Raw genomic sequence first — 25,479 nt, 5'->3', positions numbered from 1 at the left:
TATAAACAATAGAAAATATCTTACAAATATGCTTGCTAATTTGACCATGTAGGTGTCAGAGCTAATCAGTCAACAGCTACAGCTAATGCAGGGAAGAAGAAAAATTAATATTCATTAGACTCTTGTTTACACTTCTGTTGTCAAGGTTAATCAGTTTGCTTTAAGCACAACATTTCACTCTTATTAAAGGCATTAGTACCCTTCAGTACATAAAGAACACTTGGGTTCACTAGTGTTTGATTTATACATCACACACATTGCAAAGGGAGCCATCCTTAGGCCATATTTTTCTGGGATGTAGACATAAATCTTTTTTAGATCAATCAATTATTATTCTTCACAATAGAATAATAGTTTAAAAAGATGGAACTAAAATTTAGGTATTTGGTCATATTCTCAGTTGCAGAAACTAACAACAATTCCACTTTTCAGCTTTAACACATGTGCTACATAGACTCAAATCAAAGCAATCTTTACCAGCACTGGCAATGCAAAAAGGAAAATTTGGCATTTTGTTTACCCTTGTGTCAGAAATGATCACTGTAAACAACTGTGATTAAAGTTTGTTTGTTTTTTTTTTTTTTTTTTTGCTAAAGAATAATAAGCATAGCTTGTATTCCATGGTTGTAATCTTATCAGGGGCTTCCCTGGTGACTCAGTGGTAAAGAATCCACCTGCAATTCAGGAGATGCAGGTTTAATCCCTGGGCTGGGAAGGTCCCTGGAGAACGAAATGATGACCCACTCCAGTATTCCTGCCTGGAAAATCCCATGGGCAGAGGAGCCTGGCAGGCTACAGTCCATGGGTTCAAAGAGGAGTCAGACATGACTTAGCAACTAAACAACAACAAATCTTATCAGAGGATTCACTTTTCCTATTTCAAATAGGAAACGGCTCTTTTTAGTAATTTTTCACACCCCTCCAAGTGTGGAGCTCGTAATCTGATGGATTTCCCAGCCGGACATCATTCTGGTTTACTTCTCAAGAGCAGTTTGCACAGGAAAAGTGAACCTGGGAAAAATTCTCTCTGCTCTTAATCCCATGGAGAAAGCTGATAGACGTCATGTAATGTGGATCTCAGCTTTCATCTGCGCTTCCTTAGTGCTTAGCTCAAGAAACAGGAATTATGATGGTTTACTCAGCAAAGACTCATCCTGACACCCAGGTACTTCAAACTCTGAAGCCTGCTCAGGATGCATCAGCATAAGGCTCAGACTCCATGGACACAGTCTGTTCTTTAAGCTGGCGATGGAGCTGTGTTTTTTTCCTTTTTTTTCATCCTGTGTCCCAATGACTAGGATGCTCTGGAGGAAATGCCCCTTAGCAATAAGAAGTAGAACAAACAATACTTCTTCTGTATCCAAGTTTACACGTTTTCATCACAGTGAATATGGAGGGGCCTCAGAGGACAAAGATTTGTTTCAGTAACTGCTGTAAGAGGACTGAATATTAATTATTCTCAAACTAAAAAGTTATTTTTAGCATATTGCTTCTAAGACTTAATATATTTCTACAGTAGGAGAGTTCATTCTTTGGTGGGGCCATTTGCCATCCATTCTGGTATTTTTTTTTTTTCTTGAAAAACTAAATAAGATGAAAACTTAAGTTCCTCAGCCATATTTAAGTATTTAGTATCCACAGGGGCTGGTGGCCACTCTATTGAATGGTACCAGAAGATAATACTCCTGTCATCTCAAAAACCTTTATTGGACAATGTTAATATAAAACTTAGGTAGTCCTCATCAATCACAAAAATGGTCTATTCTTCAATCATTTCAGAGATTTTCATTTGTTTTGATGAACAAAAATCTTTTGTATGTACTATATGATAAAAAATAAATTTAAAGCAAAATAAAACCCGGTCCAAGAAAATAACTGCAAATTATTTAATATCCAATTTTTAAAAAAATCAAACTCCCTGTTGAAAGAATAAGAAAGCAAACAAATAACAAACTTTTGGATTCAAATCGGGAAGAGTATTAGTTATATACTTTCAAAGTGTAAGTTGTATGAAGTGAATAAGCTAATAAATTAGTATATGGACCCTCTTTTTTTGTGAGGATTTGAAGATATAAAATACACAGACATCATTGATGCAACACAACAGTGCCTTGTTAAAAGCAACTATAGCCACGTTTCTAGTCTTACCCTCAGAATTCACAATGAGGACTCCTGAAATCATTAGTGAGCACAGAAAATAGCCTGATTGACTGACAAGGAATTCTCTTTCAGGTTAAGTTTGTCAAAAATGCACCAGTACTAGTTAGCCTAACATCTTGACCACATTTATTGTGTCAAATTATATAAAAATCCTTAGAGTACTCTTTTTCAGGAGATTGAGATTGCCTAAGAAGGAATACAAAAACCCAAATAATCATGAAACATTATCATGAACCCCTGGAACTCCTGCTTCACACCAGGTCACCCTTTGGAACACTGGTGATGCCTCCAGACTTTAATGGCACAGAAGTTGTTGGGATTTTAATGAGGACAGATTTAAAAAGGAAGCCTAGTGACTTCTCTGCTGGCCCAGTGGTTAAGGCTCCACACTTTCAATGGAGGGGAGGTGGGTCTGATCCCTGATTGGGGAACTAAGATCCCACCTGCTACAGGGCGACTAAGCCCGTGTGCTTCAACTACTGAGCTCAGAAGCTCTGGGTCCCTGAGCTACAACTAGAGAGAAGCCTGCATACCCCAGTGAAGATACTCCACACACCACAGCTATGGCCAGATGCAGAAAATAAACAAATATGTTTTAAACGTAAATGGATTCACGCTTACAGTTTCTTCTGAAATTCGATGTAAAGAATTGAGTCCATGGCTAATCTCAGGGTGATTAGGTATTCATGGAGATCTAGTGAAATTCTTTAAGATTAGATTTTAGAAGTAATGGGTTATGGGAAACAGAAAATCCAGACCTTAAAGACTAATTTTGATTCTTATGTAAACAATGGGAAGCAGGAGAACATTTGGGTGTTCGGAAAACACCCCAAAGATTTAACTAGAAATAAATCCTTCTATCTCCCCTCCTGGAAAGGAGCTAAGACTGACTGATCAGAGGGAATCTGTAACTACAATAGATCTTTGTTTTTCTCTTCTCTTCCTTCCACCTGGTCACTGGGTCCAACACAGCTCTCAGTTCTAATCACGGTATTTATTCCTATGTCATATGTGTTCTGGGCACATTAGCAGTTATAATGTCCAAAAATAACTGGTTAGACTGAGTGTTGTGGTAAATGGTTTGATATGCACTTAAGATATTTTCAATGTACTATTGGTTGATCAGGACATAACCCCATTATAAGTCAAGGAAGATCCTTATATTCATACACACAAAAAAAGGCATCCATGTTGCCTTTTGTGACAACATGGATGAGCCTTGAGGGCACTGTGGTAAGTGAAAAACTCAGGGAGAGAAAAACAAATATTAAATGCTGTCATTTATATGTGGAAAATAAAAAACCTGAATCATCCAGGGAACTGTGTGCTATATTCTGTAATAACTTCTATGGCAAAAGAATCTGAAAAAGAATGGATACATGTGTATGTATAATTGAATCAATTTGCTGCACATCTGAAACTAACACAATTGTACATCAACTATGTGTGCTAAGTCACTTCAGTTTTGATGCCTCACCCCACCACGCCCTGTTCCAGGGCAGTGAAAAGTGTGTGAAAGTGTTGGTTGCTCTGTCGTGTCCAACTCTTTGCGACCCCATGGACTGTAGCCTGCCAGGCGCCTCGGTCCAACGGATTCTCCAGGCAAGAGCACGGGAGTGGGTTGGTCCCCTCTCCAGGGGATCTTTCCAACCTAAGGATCGAACCCATGTCTCCTGTGGCTCCTGCATTGCAAGCAGATTTTTTTACCCCTAAGCCACCAGGGAAGCCCCATATGCAAGTATAAAATCAAAATTACATTAAAATTTTGTTTTCTAAAAAGCTGAATCATAGAAATAAAGAGCAGAATGATGGCTGTCAAGGGTATGAGAGAGAAATGAGGATGTGAGAGAAATGAGAGATGTTGCTCAGGGTGGATACTTTCAGTTATGAGATGAATGGGCTCCGGGCACCTAATGTACTGCCTAATGGTTATAGTTCACACAGTATCATATACTTCAAAGTTGCTCAGAGGCATTCTTAAATGTTCTCACTACCAAAAAGAAACAGTAATTGTGTGACAAGATGGGGGAATTAATGACCCTTATTGCTGTAATCAATTTGCAATATATACATGTGTGTATTAAACCTATACTGTGTTACATGTTAACTGTATCTTAATAAAGCTGGAAAAAGAAGAATTCTACATTATCCCACATGTGCATATGATAGCAAATGATGAAAGGAGATACTTCTTCCATGACTCTTTTAATTGTCTAAAATTAGTCATTATCTAGATATTGGAAGATCAGAGGGAAGTTGGAGAAGTAATAAATCTTAACACGAGTCAACATGAGAGCAAGTAGAAGCTCCAGCCTGCATTCATGGATCTGTTCCAAATGTGATGACTGATGTCCACACTAGTCACACTATGGAGGGGCTGTACTTGCTCCAAGATCCCAAAAAGACAAAGATTTTTTTTTTTTTTGGTGGTGCCATGCAGCATGTGGGATCTTAGTTCTCCAACCAGGAATCAAACAGGAACACTTGCGGTGGAAGTTCAGAGTCCTAATCACTGGATTACCGGGTAAGTCCCAAGAATCTCAAAGGAGAGAAACAGAGAACAAGCTGATAGTCTCTCTGTTTAGCACAAGGCGGAACCTGAAAATTTTGATTCGGGGAACTGGAGGAGAAGAAGTTTTTGTTCTGTATCATTCTGTATCATTCTGAGTCAGGGTTCTGCCCTCTGCTCTCTGGGATACCTCTCAGGATATTCATCTTCCTGTCTGTTTCAAGTCATTTGTGAAATTTGAGGCTAATAAACCCTGTGCACTCATCAGTGAGGATGACCGTGCCTGCAGGTGACTGAAGAGCCAGCTAATCTGGGCTCAGTCCATAAAGGCATCGCCTGTTCATGCAGGAAAAAAAGCCTGCTGGTGAAGGTGACTGATTCTTGGGCTACCCCAGCAGTTTCGTCCCATCCAAGTACTAATCAGGCCCGACCCTGTTTAGCTCCCAAGATCAGTCAGGATTGGCCACGTTCATGGTGGTACGGCTGTAGACCCCAGGAGCTTCCTGATGGGAGGTGTGCAGGTCCTCTGGCCCTCCTTGACTTCCCCACCCCTGTTGAAACAGCAACAGTGGTTCCAGATGCCTCATTCTCACACTTTGTAGTTCAAGTTTCAAGCTGGGAGCAGTGTGAGCAGGTGGGGGAATGAGGGAAAGAAAATCCCCCAAACTGCCCATCTCCCTTCAAGAAGGAGAAAATGTCTTCCAAGGCCCCCCTGGGCAGATTTTCCTGTGTCTCCTTGGCCAAAACAGTTCTCTCGCTGCAAGAGAGGGCTGGAAAAAAGCATCTGGTTTGCCATCCTCTGGGGCAGGAGAGATGGAGACAGGCAGAGCTGGCCACCTCAGACCAGAGCCATGAATATTAAATGGGATAAAACATGTAAAACAATGTTCACAGGCACAAGTTGTGAATATTCAACAAGAAAACAACACTTAGTTGCTATTGTTATTTGCCTTGAAGAGAGAGCATTTTAATGGAGAGACTTTTTTTTTGCTTCCTTGACATGTTTGAGTGTTGTGATATCTGGGATGAGAGCAGGATTGAAATCATAGTAAGTTTCCGTTAGATCTGTTTCAAAGTGGTGTTGGCTTTGATGGTCAGTGCACCATCAACACAGCTTTCAAGCAGGATGAAAATGATCTCTGTTCTTTAGGTGGGAATGTGAAGTCTGGGATTCCTTCTAGTGTAAGCTTCTACAATTCTACACTGCAACCACTAGAGGCTCAAGACACGTGTTTCTCTTAGCTTAAAATGGACTTAATTTATGCTTCCTTAGTGGCTCAAATGGTGAAGAGTCTGCAGGAGACCTGGGTTTGATCCCTGGGTTGGGAAGATCCCCTGGAGAAGGAAATGGCAACCCACTCTGGTATTCTTGCCTGTAGAATTCCGTGGACAGAGGAGCCAGGCAGGCTATAGTCCATGGGGTCCCACAGAGTCAGATATGACTAAGTGACTAACACACACACTTTATGCTTGGGGTTAAATTGCAGTGTTCTGGCTGGGTCCAGAATTCCTAATATGAGGACATAAGGGATGATTAAAAGTCCACAACTGTGGTGAGAGATGCAGTTCTTTCATGATTATCAGGAGAACCTTTGCCTAGATACTGACGACTACAAAGTAACATTTTTTTTTTTTTATGTTGAGAGGTACAGACCTCATTTTAGTTCTAGATCTTGAAATTCCAAACACTGTTATCTCTTCCAATTAAAAATGAGCACAGGATCAGTTGCTTTCCCACACTTTTTAAATTGGATCATCTACATTTTTTTAAGGTAAGAAATGGATTTATTTAGAGAGAAACACATTCCACAGACAAGAGCGTGGGCCATCTCAGAAGCTGAGAACAGCCTGGAAGTACGGTGTGGTTAGTTTTTATGGGTTGAGTAATTTCATAGGCTGACGAATGGGAGGAGTATGCCAACCGTTTGGGGAAGAGGCAGGAATTTCCAGGAATTGGGCCACCGCCCACTTTTTGGTCCTTGGTGGCCAGGCTTGGAACTGTCATGCTGCCTGAGGGTGTGTCATGTAGCCTGCTGATGGATTACAGTGATCATCCATTCTTAAAATGATGATATATTTCCCGTTTTATGAGTTTCTCTGCCCCATGTGCATTATCCATCCCTTTGTTAGGATTTTGTGAGTGCACTATGAACGTGTTAGGATGGTGTAAATGATATTTGCTGTGTATGGTTTGTTCCCCTGCCTCAAGCCTGCCAGGAGAAGGCAGGTATTATATCTCGAGAGACTCTCTTGCCAAGCCCAAGTTTTAAATCAATTAAACTTGTACAGATGCCAACATACCATCTTGCTATAACCCTGGGCCGTGAAGTACATGGATGAGCAGAATGACGGTGACATTGGAAAACTATCTCTGACAAGAGTAGCTGGTTGAAAAAACACCAGCAGTGACCCAACCAGGGAAAAGGTGACTTTCTCAAATGGAAAGAGGTGCTGAAAGTAACATAAACTCTCCCTGCGCTATTTCATGCTTCTCTAAGCTATCCGAGGAGCTCACAGCAGATGTGCAGAGTTACTTACTGAGAAGCTCAGGTACTTGCTTCATCCATCATCAACATCTTCTTCTCCTCACATGTTCTCTTCAAACTCTTTCTGTCTGGTTTCCATGCTGCCACTCACCAAATCTGTTCTGTTCGAGGCACCAAGGACCCACACTTGGTGACATTCTACGGTTGTTTTTCTATCTTCACCTTCCTTGTCCTCTGAGCATCATTCAATGAGGGTGACGATGCCTTCTTCCTGTGTGGCTCTGGTGATGTCACACTCTCCCTGTGCTGTTTCTTCCAGTCCAGCTGTTCCTCCTCAAGATGTTTTCCTTGGCTGTTGTTGTTGTTCCATTGCTAAGTCATGTATGACTCTTTGCGATCCCATGGACTATAGCACTGTAGGTCTTCCTGTCCTTCACTGTCTCCCAGAGTTTGCTCAGATTCATGTCCATTGAGTCAGTGATGCTCTCCAACCATCTCATCCTCTGGGACCACCTTCTCCTCTGGCCTTCAATCTTACCCAGCATCAAGGTTTTTTCCAGTGAATTGGTTCTTCGCATCAGGTGACCAAAGTATTAGAGCTTCAGCTTCAGCATCAGTCCTTCCAATGAATATTCAGGGTTGATTTCCTTTAGGATTGACTGGTTGGATCTCCTTGCAGTCCAAGGGACTCCCAAGAGTCTTCTTCAACACCACAGTTCAAAAGCATCAATTCTTCAGCGCTCAGCCATCTCTATGGTCCAACTCTCACATCCATACACGACTACTAGAAAAACAATAGCTTTGACTATACAGACCTTTGCTGGCAAAGTGATGTCTCTGCTTTTTAATACACTGTCTGTGTGCTAAGTCGCCTCAGTCATGTCCAATTCTTTGTAACCCTATGCACAATAACCCACCAGGCTCCTCTGTCCATGGGATTCTCCTTGCAAGAATACTAGAGTAGGTTGCCATGCCCTCCTCCAGGGGATTTTCCCAACCCAGGGATCGAACCAGCATCTCTTATGTCTTCTGCATTGGCAGGCAGGTTCTTTACCACTAGCGCCACCTGGGAAGCAACACATTGTTTAGGTTTGTCGTAAACTTTCCTTCCAAGAAGAAAACATCTTTTAATTTTATAGCTGCAGTCACCATCCACAGTGATTTTGGAGCCCCCGAAAACGGGCTCTTTTCTTGACTCTTCCTGCTTTACTCCAGCTCATATTATTGCAGGCCACTGATCTTCAGCTGTGTTCCTCCTCCTCTTTTCTGTCCACACTCTCACTAAGTCTTGACATTTCATCTTTAGCCAAGGCTGACCTGTCTCCAGGGAGGAACTTCTCTGAATCCCACCGCCATGAGTGACCAGTGGATTTCACACCAGACAATTGCAGAATGAGTCAGGCTCTCCCTTCTTCCACTACCATCATGTGACTTAATTCATGTCCCACCCCCCACCCCCACCTTTCCTGGAAAATGGTACCATCACCCACTCAGTTAATAGCTCCTTAAACCTGGGAATCATCCTTGAATACTCCTTCTCTAGTGCCTTCACTACCAGCCAAGCAGCAATTCCTGTTAGTTCATCCTCCAAACTTGTATCATGTTCATCCACTCACTTTCTCCACCTCCACCACCGCACCTGGTCTAACTACCAGCATCCCTCACCTTGTGTGATGCAGCAGCCTCCTAGCAATGCTCTCAGCTTCTTTCCTTGGCTCCCCAGTAACTTATTCTCAGCCAGTGGTCAAAGATAGGATCATATACCCCTACTCAAAACTCTGAAAGGGTTCTTACCACCGATTAAATAAAATCCAGACTCCTTACTGGGGTCTAGAGGTGCTTTACATTCCAAACCCTGGCAATGTTTTCAACATCACAGTCATTCTTGCTGTTTCTGACTGAGCTTCCGTCACGCTGATCTAACGCGTCAGCCTCTTCTTTGCCTCAGGCCCTTTGCACTTGCTGTTTCTTCTCTCAGAGTAGACGTTGGAGCTTTGTCTAGCTCACTCCTCCAGCTTCAAGTCTCAGGTTAAATACCACCTGATCAGGAATGCTATGCTGTGCTTAGTTACTTGGTCTGGTCCAACTCTCTGCCACCCCATGGACTATTGCCCACCAGGCTCCTTTGTCCATGGGCAAGAATACTGGAGTGGGTTGCCATGCCCTCCTTCAGGAGATCTTCCCGATCCAGGGATCAAACCCAGGTCTTCCTCTTTGCAGGTGGATTCTTTACCAGCTGAGCCACCAGGGAAGCCCAAGAATACTGGAGTGGGTAGCCATTCCCGTTGCCAGGGTTTCTTCCCAACCCAGGAATCAAACTGGGGTCTCCTGCATTGCAGGTGGATTCTTTATCAGCTGAGATACCAGGGAAGCCCACGTAAGGACTATCACCCTGCAAAGAACACTGCGCATGCATATGATTGTGTCTTATCTCAGCCTTTGATGAAAGACAAGGGTAAAATATTAATTCATATTGTTAGTAATAATCATGATTATTTTGAAACTATATATTGTTAGAATCAGGCAAAGAGATAATTTTATTAATTGAATAACATTAGAAACCAAAATTCACAGTATGTGAGAAAGTAGATATAACTATAAAAGCAAATAAGTTAAATAAAAAATTGTAAATTTATTATAATATTAGTTCATACTCATGAAACATTTTTTTCTTGAAAAAAAAAATCCTAGTTCTGTCCTTTGAAAGGCCTGTGGCAATAAGCACCTTTATGCTTAGACTGTGGTTTCTAAATACCATTTCCCACTAAACGGAAACAGGGTTGTTGGAGTAAATGGCTGAATCCAGACTCAAGTAAATACCAAAAAAGCCTCTTCTGCCAAAAATCAAGGAAGCTATCAAAAAAAAACTAGAGGAAAGTGAAAAAGAAGAAGATATTTTGAGGCATCTTACTTTGAGAAAGGTGGGATAATTTATCCATTCAAAATATATGATTTCTATGTATTGAAACACATCAAATTGTTTTTTTAATCCATGAGTTCCTAATAACAGGCATTTTTAAAACCATCAAACATTTGTTCTATTTTTATTTTATGTGCTTTTGCTTTGAGGTAACCAGTGGAGAACTTTATAATAGTTGGATCAGGTTGAAAACCCATTAACCCATTTATTTCTCTTAATATCACCAAAAGAAGAGACAAGACATTAAAGCCTACTGATGTGATATGAAAAAATTCGGTACCACTCATGAAATACTCTTGCAAAAATAGTAAAACCAATTCTGATCAAGCCTCTGGGTCTAATTATCAGTTTATTGGAAAACCAGGCACTAAAGTAAATGATACAGATGACTAGTCAGTAAATCTATAAGGTGGGAAACTATACATGACAAATGACCTTGTTTGTTCAATAAATAACTAGGAAACAAAAAAGTGGAGAACCTATAAATTAAATGAGACAAGAGCTATATTGACCTCTGCCACATGTGTCTCGTTGCATATTCATTTGAATAAGAAAGAAAATATATAAATATTATAAGAAAACTGGAGAAATTTAAACCATGACTACATATTTAATGATACAGAAGAATAATTGTTATTTTTATTTTAGGCATTGTAATGGTTTTGTGCCTGCATTAAAATAAAAATTTCTCTTTAAAAGATACATTTTGAAGTCTCTATAGGTGAAATAAAAGGATGCTGAAGATTTGCTTTAAAATAATCCAGATTGGGGATGAATGGTAAAAGTAGGTGGGATTATAAATGAAGGAAGTTACACAATGTGATGATAATTGTAGAAAGTGAGTGATGCATTCAGGGGTTTATTATACTAGTCTCTCTACTTTGGTATATGGTTGAAATGTTCCATAATAAAAAGATACCACTTGATTCCTAGTGTAGTTTTTGGATTCTTTGTTCTTTTTAAACTGTTACTGTTTTACGGTGGATGTCTGTAATTGAATTATGGGCTAAGGCTTCTTACAGTTGAATCAAAACAAGATCCGGGAGTGGGTGGTAGGTAGGGAGCCACCGGCACATTAAACCTAGAAAGCTCCTGGTTTTTAGGTAATAATCTATTACTGTATAACTGCATGTGTCCTCACTTTCGCTTGACTTCCAGTGAAGTGGCATTTCTTCATTTTGCTGCCGCTGGGTAACAGTGTGGGATGAATGTCAAGCATAATTAAAACATAGCGGAGCACAGGGAAAGACACTGTCAGCAGCTGGTGAATACAGTGCTGTTTTTCATCTAGTCAAAAACGGGGCCACAGGCAGCTGAGCAGACGCCGCATTTAACCCTGAGGAGTTTGCAGAGAAGGGAAGCCGTTTCACAGTGCAATGTAGCCCTGTTCATCCCCTCTCCCAGCCCTTCATTACCTGCACCATTCATGGAGTCTCTTATTCACGGAGTCTCTTACCTGTTTTCCCTGCCTCGAGGCTATTCCTCTCTAATTCTTAGTTTCCTGAAACTTGTCGGCTCAGATCCTGCTTGGGCTACTCAGGACCCCACAGTTGTTCCTGACCATATTGCCTCTGATCCAGGCATTCAAAGCCTCCTGCCCTCTGGCTCCAACCTGAGTTTCTGGCCCTGGATCCACTCAGTCACTCTGTCCTGCATCCCGTGCCCCAGATGAGGTGATTCCTTATGGATCTTTTGGATACTTGTTAGTGAGTTCACACAAACCTCCAACAGAACATTCCTGTTATTATTGCTGTTTCTCTAGTAACAGACGATTTTCCTTCAGGCTTTTATCCTGACCTTGTGACCTTACACCTTCTTATCTGGAGGGTGCCTAGACATCGACACGAGTTCATTGTGCAGCTCAAACTGCTTTACCTAGAGAGGTCTTTCCTCTTCTAAACACGACCAAACTCCTCATTTAAAATTGCTACCTCGTTACAGCTACCTTCCACCCTTTGCTGCTCTCCACCCTCCGTCCATCCATTCCCCACCTCACCCTCTTAATTAATCTGACAGGTCATTAAAATTTTTTAAAATATTCTTAAAAACCTCCCAATCTTTCGACTGTCATTCCCTATCTCAAGATCTGCCACTGGCCTTTCAAAGTTACGTACATTTGTTTTCAGCGGTCTCCTCCAGACTCCAAAGCCATCTGTCGGTTTCCTCCCACCGCCATCACTTTCCAGCGTCTTTTCACTCTCACAATCCCTTCTTCCTAGTTAGGCTCTGGTTTTTACCCTGTAAACCCCCAGGTGCCTACATTCTTCACCCTTGGTAGTAATTACTTGTTAAATGTGTATCTCCCCAATTAAACCATCATTTCTGAAATGGCATCACGTTTGTCTTTTTCACATTATAATCCCTAGGTCTGGAGTAAAGAGACAAAAACAAATATTTTCAGTGGATGAATAAATGTAGCAAATGTCTTCACTTTATTGCCTATTAATTATCCAATGTTGATTTTGTTTTCTCCTTATGTTAGTGCATCCTCCACTCCATGTCAGGAATCATTTTTTTCTTCCTTTCCTTCTTAGGAAATACTTCCTAAATCCAAAGTTCCCTTACCCCATTTCTTTTCTGCATATGCCTAAACTCCAACAGTCATAAAATATTCCAATAGAGTATCTACTTGTCCTTATATATCCATATTAAGGCTCCAAAACAGGAAAATTGAAGAATAGATCAATGTTTGGGGAAAAGTTCAATCTAATCATAGAAAATGATGACTGTATAAGATCAGTCTTGGTACACTGCAGCCCATGAACCAAATCCTGCCTACAGACTATCTTTGAAAATGATGTCTTATTGGAACCCAGCCACACTTATTCATTTAAGACTGTTTATGGCCAGGACAGAGTTGGATAGTCGGGACAGAGATTGTGTGGCCCACACAGCCTGAACTATTTACTATCTGCCCTTCACAGAAAAAAGTTTGAGGACACCTGGTATAAAAGATTTTTTTTTTTAAAGGGAATAATATAGGAAGGATTTGAGTTCTGGTTGATTGAGAGGAAAGGCAATGACTTCCCCACAAGACAAAGGAATTGTGCTTACATGGCACTTTTCTTTGTCCTTCTAGAGGGTCTCCCAGGTGCCAGATGTTCTTCTCGGACCTCAATGTATAATAGTGAACCTTAGTATTTCTTAAGGGAATACTTGCTGCTATAATGAATAAACTCCAAACCTCAATGGGTTAAGCCAACAAACATGTATTTCTGGTTTCTGTAAAGTCCATGATGCAGGAAAGGGAGGGGGTTCTCTGCTCCACGAGTGATTCGGAGACTAGGATGATGGAGGATCTGCTATCTTCTGGCCATGGTTTCCAAAAGGTCCTAAGTTAGCAGATGAGGGGTCAGAGAGCATGGAGGATGAGCCAAGTCTGGAAGGGATACACCTGTCTTCCATGCACCTTCCATTGGTCAGAAGTCGGTGGTGTGACCCTGTCTAGATGCAGGATGCACTGAGCAATGATATCAATGGCTAGAAATCCCTTCTTTGCAATAATTCTGTGCTGTTAAAGAAATGCATGAACTTTTGCCAGCTGACCAAGCTGCCTCCCTTTCCTATATAGATGAGACACCATTAACAATGACATGTATAAATATTTGCGTGGGAGCCCAGTTCTGAAAAAGCACCTTGCTAAGAGGGCAATAGAAGCTCACATCTTCTGCCAGAAAAGGGAAATTTTAGTAAGCTGTATCAGACCTTCTGGATGCAAGTTAGGGTGGTTTCATACCAAAAGTAGAAAAAGACAGATACATACAAAACAAAAATTAATGCAGAGGTTTTGTATTTTTCAGTGTAACTTTATTTTATCACTTTAATTAGATTATTCCACTGTTTTCTCAAAAGTTTTTCTTCTTGAATTTGCTACTATAATCTCAGAGGATGCATCAATCAATCAGTCAATCTTTGTTGGAAATTCACTTGATGAGTATCAGTCATAGTACTTAATTATATGTTAACAGCAACCATAAAAATGCATTAATAACATTTGCAATCCTGAACTGATTATCATGAAATTGTGTGGCTCGTGTCGTATTATGGTTTTTGCCAGAGAAAAAATTCAGAAGTTTTCGACTATCACAGAACTCTAGGTTTTAATTAGGCAATCAGATTCCACAAAGTGTGTATTAATGTATGATCACATGCCTGGGGGGCATTAAAAAGCTGAAATCTGTTATCTGAAAGTCAACTACAATTTGTAGTGTCACAGTATCACTGTAAAATGTCCTAAATTGTAACTGAAAGTACCTCCAGAGTTGGGAAGAGAAAGCTTCAATCCTTCTGTGGATCACTTAGTCTGAAAGGCATCTACTTCTAGGTCTGTGCAAGAGTTTTTACCTGACTAACATAAGGCTATGGTTTTTCCAGTGGTCATGTATGGATGTGAGAGTTGGACTGTGAAGAAAGCTGAGCGCCGAAAAATTGATGCTTTTGAACTGTGGTGTTGGAGAAGACTCTTGAGAGTCCCTTGGACTGCAAAGGAGATCCAACCAGTCCATCCTAAAGGAGATCAGTCCTGGGTGTTCATTGGAAGGACTGATGCTGAAGCTGAAAACTCCAGTACTTTGACCACCTCATGCGAAGAATTGACTCATTGGAAAAGACCCTGATGCTGGGAGGGATTGGGGGCAGGAGGAGAAGGGGACGACAGAGGATGAGACGGCTGGATGACATCACCGACTGATGGACATGGGTTTGAGTAAACTCCGGGAGTTGGTGATGGACAGGGAGGCCTGGCGGGCTGCGATTCACGGGGTCGCAAAGAGTCGGACACGACTGAGCGCCTGAACTGAACTGAACATACAGGTAAAATGGAGCAGGACCCTGTGATCCTTGCCTGCCATGCTCTCAGCTTGCCCTTGTCTGTGGAAAAACTTTAGCCAAACAGTATGTTTAATTAGCGAAACAAAGGAAATTGGTCAAACTAGACCAAACAGTAATAGTTTTGTCATTAAACAAAATCAAGGATCTTTACTTTCTTCTCAAGGGCTATCAATAATCCTCTGAGCTATATGCTGGGAGCTGTCTTCTAGATACAGAAACTCCCATCAGGTGGAAGAAGTTAACTACGTGATGACCAGTCATGACATAAGCCACCACATCCCAAGAACTGGCCTCAAAAAAATGGAACAAACGGACTCGGGAACTGATGATTAACTATTCTTGAAACAATCAAGATAACGCTGATCAGACCACTGCACGACCAATTTCAACATGACCATCAGAGCTGACTGTGCTGTTTCTTCATGGACCCCTTCCTTGCCTCCATCTAAAAAATCTCTTTAAAAAAAAAAAATCTCTTGCCCACTGAATGTCAGTGGGGAGGGGTGTCAGCCTTTGGACAGGAGTCCATCTTACCCATTCCACTCCCGCTCTCCAGTTGCCAGTCTCCAAAATAAAGCAAACTTGCCTTTCCACCAACCTCCCCTCTTTACTGACTTTTGAACTGTGAGCTGAGGGACTCACTTTTGTTAACAGATATTGGCGCCAACGTGAGGCTGCACTCTCGCGATATCTGGCTTACGGAGTTTTCTGAGCGGAGCTGCCGCCATGGCGTTGCGTCCGGATGGTTGCAGTCGGCCGCTGCTTGTGGCTTGCTGGCCCTGGACGGGTTTGGGAGAGTGTTCCTAGCAGCTTCTAAAACCATTCGTTTGGGGATCCTCCCTGTTTCTCCCCTGCTTGGCACTGGTGGCCAAGATACACTTTTCCTTGGTGGAACGGAAAGATGCCTTTGGACGAGCTGGTGAGCGCCAAGATCCAGTAAGTCCACCGGTGTGCACGCAGCCACCTTCTCTTTTGATCTCGAAGTGCTATTTGGGCATTTTTGCCGGTTGGTTCTGACGTGTGTCTGAGGTTGAGGCCCATTTGTATTGGGAAGTGTTTGTTTGGGTCCTGTATTATTCACCTTTTGGAGAGTTTGTAACAGTTCTGCCCGCTAGTATGTGAGTGTGCGTTTGTGTGATTGGTATTCTTGTTGCCTTTTGTAAAATGGGAAATTCAGGTTCAATTCATTAGAAAAATCTCAGCCTCCCAAATGATTAAAAAAGGGAAATTCCATTGTTCATTTCTCCCGGGGAAAATTGTATCTCCAAAATTCACATCAGAATTCAATAACTGATCACCAGTACATGTCCCCAAATACGGATTCTTTAATATTTTTATTAATAACAGCTTTCTTAAGATACAGTTGAATGTAATTCACATACCTTAACATTCAGTGTTTTAGCATATATAATTTAGTGCTTTTTAGTATATTGGCCTCTGGCTTCCCATCTGGTGTTAGTGGTAAAGAACCGGCCTGCCAGTGCAGGTTAGATGTAAGACACACCGGTTCGATCCCTGGGTTGGGAAGATCCCCTGGAGAAGGGAATGGCAACCCACTCCAGTATTCTTGCCTGGCGAATCCCCAGGACAGAGGAGCCTGGTGGGCTACAGTTCATAGGGTTGCACAGAGTCGGACATGACTGAAGCAACTCAGCACACACACATAGAGTATATTCACAGAGTTGTGCAACCATTGGTACTATCTAATTTTAGAACATTATTACTGTCGTGCAACGGAATCATGTTCCCATTAGCAGTTGTTCCTTTCTTCTGCCCTCTGCTCTCAGCTTCTGGTAACAACTAATCTACTTTCTGCCTCTGTGGAGTGTCTATTTTTGACATTTCATATGAATGGGACTCCAACCTATGGGGCCTCTTGTGACTGACCTTTTAACATAATGTCTTTGGGTTCATTCATGTAATAGCAGGTATCAGTACTTCCTTTTTTTGTGGATGAATAGTATTCTATTGTATAGATGTACCACACTTTATTCATTAAACAAAATGGATAATGGACATTTAGGCTGTTACCACTCTTCAGTTATCAAGAATGATGCTGCTGTGAACATCTGTGCACCAGTTTTTGTATAGACATATGTTTTCTATCTCGGATCATTCAATCTTAGAATTATTAATACATGTGGACATGTATTAAACAGTCTTGTCCCTTTTTAAAATCTTTATCCTAGTTTGAGATGGTGAAGCTACACGTCCGTAGTAATTCCCTATAACTGGTATAATAAATTGCCATACTTTGGTTTAAAACAATACAAATTTATAAAAAGTTCTGGAGTTCAGAAGTTTAAAATGGATCCTGAGGCCAAACTTAAGGTGTTGGCAGGTTTCTTTTCTGACTTCTACAAGTTGTTTGCAGGCCTTCCCTGGTGACTCAGATGGTAAAGAATCTGCCTGCAATGCGGGAGACCTGGGTTCAGTCCCTGGGTTGGGAAGATCCCCTGGAGGAGGGCATGGCAACCCACTCCAGTATTCTTGCCTGGAGAATCCCATGGACAGAGGGGCCTGACAGGCTGCAGTCCACGGGGTCACAGAGGGTCAGACAGGACTGAGCGACTAAGCGCAGCACTGCACGAAGTGTTTGCATTCCTTGTCTCCTCTCGTCACATCTCAGTGATTCTTCTGCCTCTTTCCTCGTTTAAAGGACTCCTGTGGTTATGCTGGGCCCGCCTGGAGAGTTTAGGATGATCTTATTTTAAAGTCAGCTGATTAGCAACTTTAATTCCTCACCACGTAACACAGCATATTCATAAATATTTGCAGAGAAATCATTGTGTGGGGGGGTAATTCTGCCTACCACAATACCTCTTCAGCTGGCTTAGTCTCTGCTCCTAATCCTTTGAAACAACTGTTTGAAAACACACACACACACACAAATGAAAAGCAATGAACTATGGATATAAGATGGTCTAAATTGATATCTAAGAAAATCTATCTTGTGGGAATGCAAAATATACAGCCACCTTGGAAGATAGTGTAACAATTTCTTACAAAGCTAAACATACGCTTACCATATGCTTCAGAAATCATGCTCCTTGATAGTTAATCAAATGAATTGAAAATTTGTGACCACACACAAACTTGCAACTTTATTCTGAACTGCCAAAGCTTGGAAGCAACAGATATCTTTCAGTAGGTGAATATACCAACTGTGGAACATGCAGAAGATAGAATATGATTCAGTGATAAAAAAGGGGCTGTGAAGAAAATGAAAGATATAGAGGAAATTTAAACGGATATTTCTGAGTAAAAGAAGCCAATCTGAAAAAGCTACATAGTGTATGATACCAACTATAAGATAGTCTGGAAAAGGCAAAAATATGGAGATGGTAAAAAGATCAGTGGTTCCTGAAAGGTTGAAGGGAAGGACTGAGGGATGAAGAGGACTTGGGATATTTAGGGCAGTGAAACTTCTATCTTTGACACTGTGACCATAGAAACATGTCATCATACATTTGTCAAAACCCTTACCATGTAAAATGGGAAGAGTGAACCTAATGTAAATTGTGAACTTCAATTGATAATCTACCAACATTTGCTCATCATTTGTAACAAATGTGCACACTAAAGTGAGATGTTAATAATAGGGGAAACTGTGTACTGGGGGAGTGAGTGGGTATAAGGGAACTTTGTACCTCCTCTCAATTTTCTATGGACCTAAAACTGCTCTAAAAATAAATTTCATTAATTATTTAAAAATTTAAACTATAGAGATGTACTCTTACCACTATAAAGGTCAGGTTTCACATTATTTCTCAGAACAGTGTAGGTCCTTGGATCTACCCTTCTCAGATGTCTAGATTTCAGAAATCTTTTTCTCACATGTACGGTTAAAAGCCCACTGGTATGGGTTACCCCAAACAAGAGGTCTGCTGGCTTCAAAAATAAATTGGAGCCCTTAGCTCATAAAACACAAAACTTCTAAATATCTGGCTTGTTACAGTCCATGCAGTCACAAACAGTTGGATACAACTGAGCGTCTAAATAATATTAAAAAAAAAAAACAACTCAGCTCATTAATGTTTCAGACCCTCATAGGGCTCACTCAGTCCCCATTACCTTGTTATACCTATAACGTGATTCAGAAACCCAAGAGTGGTTTTCGGTGCTCAGTAGCTATTTGTATTAGCTGCAATTCAGAGGAATTTCATCTCAGACAACAGCCGCTGTACATTTAATCTCAAAGTAAGCGATTTTTGCACCTTTTAAGTCATTGTCAGACCCTCTGGGATTTGCTTCTTTACAAAAGGAAAAAGTCTCTCCCAGTTGAATCCTAAAATAGACATCTGAGCACTGCCACCATCTCCTGTTTTCTGTGAGGATTTCTAGCAGGTCAGGTTCACTCATCATTAACACTTCTCTTCAAAAATTATGAAAATGCAAGTCAGTCACCAAGAGAGTGAGTTCATTTAAATCTTAGGCATGATTCTGGGCTAAGAATGGGGATACAATCTTCGAGGAGATTAAAAAAATTACAATTAGTTTAATTCAAAACTGCTGAATTTAGTTGTTCCTTTGTATTAAGCTCATCACAGAAATCTCTGTGACTTTTTATTAAGCACTGTGAAGTGGGACTTCCCTGGAGGTCCAGTGGTTAGGACTTTGCTTTTCAATGCAGGCGTGCAGGTTTGATTCCTGGACAGGGAGCTAAGATTCCACATGCCTTTGGGTCCAAAAAATCAAAACATAAAAAAACAGACAATATTATAACAAATTCAGTAAGGACTTAAAAATTGTCCATATCAAAAAATATCTTTTAGAATGGATAAAGAAGCTGTGGTACATATATACAATGGAATACTACTCAGCCATAAAAAGGAATGCATTTGAGTCAGTTTGGCCACCTGATGTGAAGAAGTGACTCATTGGAAAAGACCCTGATGCTGGGAAAGATTGAAGGCAGGAGGAGAAGGGGACAACAGAGGATGAGATGGTTGGATGGCATCACTGACTCAATGGACATGAGTTTGAGTAAACTCTGGGGGTTGGTGATGAACAGGGAGGGCTGGCGTGCTGCAGTCCATGGGGTCACAAACAGTCGGACAGGACTGAGCAACTGAACTGAACTGAATGAGGTGGACGAACCTAGATTATTATACAGAGTGAAGTAAGTCAGAAAGAGAAAGATAAATATCGTGTACTAATGCATATAAATGGAATCTAGAAAGGTGGTACTGATGAATTTATTTTCAGGGCAGCAATGGAAAAACAGACATAGAGAACAGACTTATGGACCCAGGGGGAGGGGAGGAGAGAGAGGGTGAGATGTATGGAGGGAGTAACAAGGAAACTTACACTACCGTATGTAAAATAGATAGCCAATGGCAATTTGCTCTATGACCCAGGAAACTCCAACAGGGGCTCTGTGTCAACCTAGAGGGATGGGGTGAGGCGGGAGATGGGAGGGAGGTTTGAGAGGGAGGGGACATGTGTATCCCTATGGGTGATTGTTGCTGATGTTTGACAGAAAACAACAAAATTATGTAAAGCAATTATCCTTCGATTAAAAAATAAATAAAGTTTTAAAATGTCTTTAAAATTAAAAAAAACCATGAGGCGTCTGGGATTTTGTTCGGCTTATATGCTAAAGAAACCGTCACAAGTTGATGGGTGCAGGTGGAAAGCTGGAGACTCCAGGATCAGAGGAAGATTATTCAGCTGTTATTCAGCTCAGCAAGCACAGGGCGTGAACATGTACGCGTCAGTCTCCTTGTGCCTGAACCCCGCAGGAAAACACAGGAGGAAAGCAGAGTGGAGGAGACCCGTCGCAGGAGATAGACCTTAATTCAGTGCTTAGGGAACAGATCAGCACTGTCCTCTGAGGAAGACGAGCTTCAAGGCTCCAAGCACATCTCTTTCTCTGGAGGGAGGCATTGCTTCTGTCTTCCAAGGATTTTCACTGTAGACACTTCTTTAAAAGAATATTCTGGGCAAAAGACTTGTAAGACATGTAGCAGCGAATGACCCAAGGAGAACCGTCTCCCCACCTTTCCTTGAAGTTCCTGATCTGTGTGTGCTCCCCTAATAAGGTAATCTTACTGACCTGGCAAATCCACACCCACGTGTTTATTTTTAGTTTTATTTTTATTGCATATTGGAGTATAGTAGATTTACAGTGTTGTGTTAATTTCAGGTGCAGTCCACTTGTAATTAAGTGTTTTGAGTGTTCCTTCCTATCAGAAGCAGTTATTTGCCCAGCAAGGTCTAAATTTTCACCTATGAAAATTGTAATTGAAGTCTGGTTCATGATGGTGTTGGTGGTCAGACATGAATCCAAGCTCATGGATGGATGGGCACTAAACCAACAGTTTGAATCTGAGCTAGAAAGCATCTGTTAGATTCAGCCAGACACAGGGAGCAACTGTGACTGCCACCTAACCCTAACCTTGCCGTCTAACCCTAAATCTGCCACCTAACTCTAACCTAATCCCGCCACCTAACCCAAACCCAAACTCTAACGTGTATCCAGTCAATCACCAGCCCCACTGACACACGTGGATGTGTGTCCAGCCCCCTCCTGCAGGGGTTCATGTCCTCACCCGGCCTTGTTAGACACGTCGTATTTTCTCCTCACTGGCTCCTTTCTCTGCCAGCTGCCTCCTCTCTTCCCAGTCTTATCCAGCTCCCCTTCACCACTCACACAGCTGCCAGAATAAACTTCTAGAATGCAACTCTCAACGTGACACTTATGAAAAATCTTTAATACCTCACAGACTGCAGGGTAAATTTCAACTTCTTAGCATGAAACCTGGATCTTCCTTTAGTTTGGCTTCTGATTAAAACTTTACATACAACACTCATTTTATCCTGCCTTCTGCCTCTAGCACTTTTACCTGCAAAATAGATGATAATAGTATCTGCCACCTAGGTTGCTATGAGAATTATAGGTGTTAATACATGTTAATTGATTAGGACAATGCCTCATAATAATTGCTTGAGAAAAGTCAGGAGAAAAGTAATTCACAAAAAAGCCACATCAAACTGCTATGAATGTGTCCAATAGGCTAGATGACCCATTACCAACACCCTGTGGACTTTTGGGATACTCTATCATTTTGGACACTACTTTTTCTCATTACAGAACCTATAATCAAATATTGCCTTAAAAATGCCCCTAGTCTACTCTCCGCATTGTAGAGTAAAATCCAGGAGACAGGTTTATATTCTACTGGTATTTGGATTCCTAAGGCCATTCCATTGTCTGACACATAAAAGGCACTTAATTTGTTGAACAGTGGTATGCTGTTTCTGTTTTTATGGAATACTACCAGGAGATCTTTCCATGTACTTTTCAACTCTAGATTTTGTAACTGTAGCCTTTACTTACAGGTCTTCTGGATGCCTTTGTTCTACTTTTTTTTAGTTTTAATAGTTTTTATTGAAGTATAGTTGACTTACAATGTTGTGTTAATGTGTGTCTAATGTACAGCAAAGTGATTCAGTTACATATGTGTGTGTGTATATATATATATATATATACATATATACATATATACACATTTTAAATGTTCTTTTCCATTATGGTTTATCATAGGATATTAAATATAGTTCTCTGTGCTATACAGTAGGACCTTGTTTATCCATTCCATATATAGAAGCTTGTACCTGCTAACCCCATCCTCCTACTCCATTCTTCTCCCATCCCCCTCCCCCCTGGCAACCACAAGTCTCTTCTCTGTCTGCAATTCTGTTTCTGTTGCATTGATATATTCATTTGTGTCATATTTTAGATTCCACATATAAATGATATATGGTATTTGTCTTTCTTTTTCTGACATCATTTAGTGTGATCATCTCTGGTTGTATCCATGTTGCTGCAATGGCATTTTTTCATGTTTTAATGGCTGAATAGTATTCCATTGTCACCCTGCATATTTAACTTCTATGCAGAGTACAACATGTGAAATGCCCTGCTAGATGAATCACAAGTTGGAATCAAGATTGCCAGGAGAAATATCAACAACCTCAGATACGCAGATGATACCACTCTAATGGCAGAAAGTGAAGAGGAACTAAAGAGCCTCTTGATGAGGGTGAAAGAGGAAGAGTGAAAAAGCTGGCTTAAAACTCAACATTCAAAGAACTAAGATCATGGCATCCAATCTCATCACTTCATGGCAAATAGAAGTGGAAAAATTAGAAGCAGTGACAGATTTTATTTTCTTGGGCTCCAAAATCACTGCAGATGGTGACTGCAGCCATGAAATTAAAAGATGCTTGCTCCTTGGAAGAAAAGCTATGACTAACCTAGACAGCATATTAAAAAGCAGAGACTTTACTTTGCCCACAAAGGTCTGTCTCGTCAAAGCTATGGTTTTTCCAGTAGTCATGTATGGATGTGAGGGTTGGACCATAAAGAAGACTGAGTGCTAAAGAATTGATGCTTTTGAACTGTGGTGCTGGAGAAGACTCTTGAGAGACCCTTGGACTGCAAGGAGATCAAATCAGTCAGTACTAAAGGAAATCAATCCTGAATATTCACTGGAAGGACTGATGCTGAAGCTGAAGCTCCAGTACTTTAGCCACCTGATGAAAAGAGCCGACTCATTTGAAAAGCCCTTGATGCTGAGAAAGATTGAAGGCAAAAGGAGAAGGGAGTGGCAGAGACTGAGATGGTTAGATAGATACCATCACTGACTCAATGGATATGAATTTGAGCAAGCTCTGGGAGAGTGAAGGACAGAGGAGCCTAGCCTCCTGCAGTGCATGGGCTCACAGAGTTGGGCATGACTTAGTGACTGAGCGGCAACAAGTATCCCATGGAATATGTGTACCACGCCTTTTTAATCTATTCACGTGTTGAAGGACATTTAGGTTGTTTCTATTACTTGGCTACTGTGAATAGTGCTGCTCTGAACACAGGGGTGTATGTATTTTTGAATTGCAGTTTTGTCTGAATATATGCCTAGGAGTGGGATTGCTGGATCATAGAATAATTCAATTTTCAGTTCTCTTCAAATCTTTTTCTCAGAAACCTAATAGTTTCTGATTGTCTCATCTTATCTGCAAATCCCACTCCCCATACCTCCTCTGTGTCTAGAATTATTATTATATGTGAATAATTCAGGAGTCATATTCACATTCTTTCTTGTTGATTAATCTGTCAGGCAGGATTTTGGGTACTGATTTTTTTAGTTAGTCCAGAAACTCAACATAGAAATATCTCACCTTATAAGATCCATTTACTTAGGATTTAAGTGAAAGGAAAGTGTTATTTCTTTGCTGCTATATTTTGTCTCACTACACCTTGTTAGTTTTCATTTTTGTATGTAGTTTTGTATGTAGGTGATAGAAAATAAAACAAGAAACATTTCAAGGAATCTCCTATGTACTCAATTATCTTTAAGAATACATGATTTTGATCACTTCGTTAAGATGGTATCCATCAGCTTTCTCATTGCAAAGCTGCAATTTATCCTTTTGTAATTAATCAGTATTCTTATGGAGATGCTTGGAGACTATATAAATATTCTGTTTCTCATCAGACTTTTTTAAAAAACCTTTTTATTTTGTGCTAGGGTATATAGCCAATTAACAAAAGGTTGTGATAGTTTCATGTGAAAAGCAAAGGGATTTAGCCAAACATATACATGTATCCATTCTTCCCCTAAGTTCCCTACCATCCAAGCTGCCACATAACATTGAGCAGAGTTCCATGTGCTATACAGTAGGTCCTTGTTGGTTATCCTTTTTAAATAAAGCAGTGTGTACAGGCAATCATAAATTCATCCTCTAAGTCTGTGAGTCTCTTTCTGTTTTGTAAATAAGTTCATTTGTAGCATTTCTTTTTAGATTCCATGTATAAGGGATGTCATACAATATTTCTCCCTCTCTGCCTGACTTACTTCACTCAGTATGACACTCTCTAGGTCCATCCATGTTGCTGCAAATGGCCTTATTTCATTTTTTAAATGACTGAATAATATTCCATTGTATAAATGTTCCACATCTTCTTTATCCACTCCTCTGTCAATGGACATTTAGGTTGCTTACATATCTTGGCTATTGTAAACAGTGCTGCAGTGAACACTGGGGTGCATGTATCCTTTTGAATCATGTTTATCTCCAGATATGTGATCAGAAGTGGGATTGCAGGGTCATATGGTAGCTATAGTTTTAGTTTTTTAAGGAACTTCCGTACTGTTCTCCATAGTGGCTGTACCAATTTACATTTCCACCAACAGTGTAGGAGGGTTCCTTTCTCTCCACACCCTCTCCAGCATTTATTGTTTGTGGATTTCTTTTGATGATAGCCATTCTGGCTGGTATGAGGTGACATCTCATTGTAATTTTGATTTGCAGTTCTCTAATAATTAGTGATGTTGTACATCTTGTCATGTGCCTCTTGGCGATCTGCATGTCTTCTTTGGAGAAATGTCTATGTAAGTCTTCTGCCCATTTGTTGCTTGAGTTGTTTGTTTTGATGTTGTTAAGCATCACGAGCTATTTGTAAATTTGGGGGACTAATCCCTTTTTAACCATATCAATTGCAAATATTTTCTCCCAATCTGTGTGTTGTCTTTTCCGTTTGTTTATTGTTTCCTTTGCTTGAAAAAGCT

This window comes from Cervus elaphus, chromosome 24, assembly GCF_910594005.1.
Source record: "Cervus elaphus chromosome 24, mCerEla1.1, whole genome shotgun sequence".
Classification (NCBI taxonomy): Eukaryota; Metazoa; Chordata; class Mammalia; order Artiodactyla; family Cervidae; genus Cervus; species Cervus elaphus.
The sequence above is the reverse complement of the archived record's forward strand: the minus strand, read 5'-3'. Positions refer to the sequence as shown.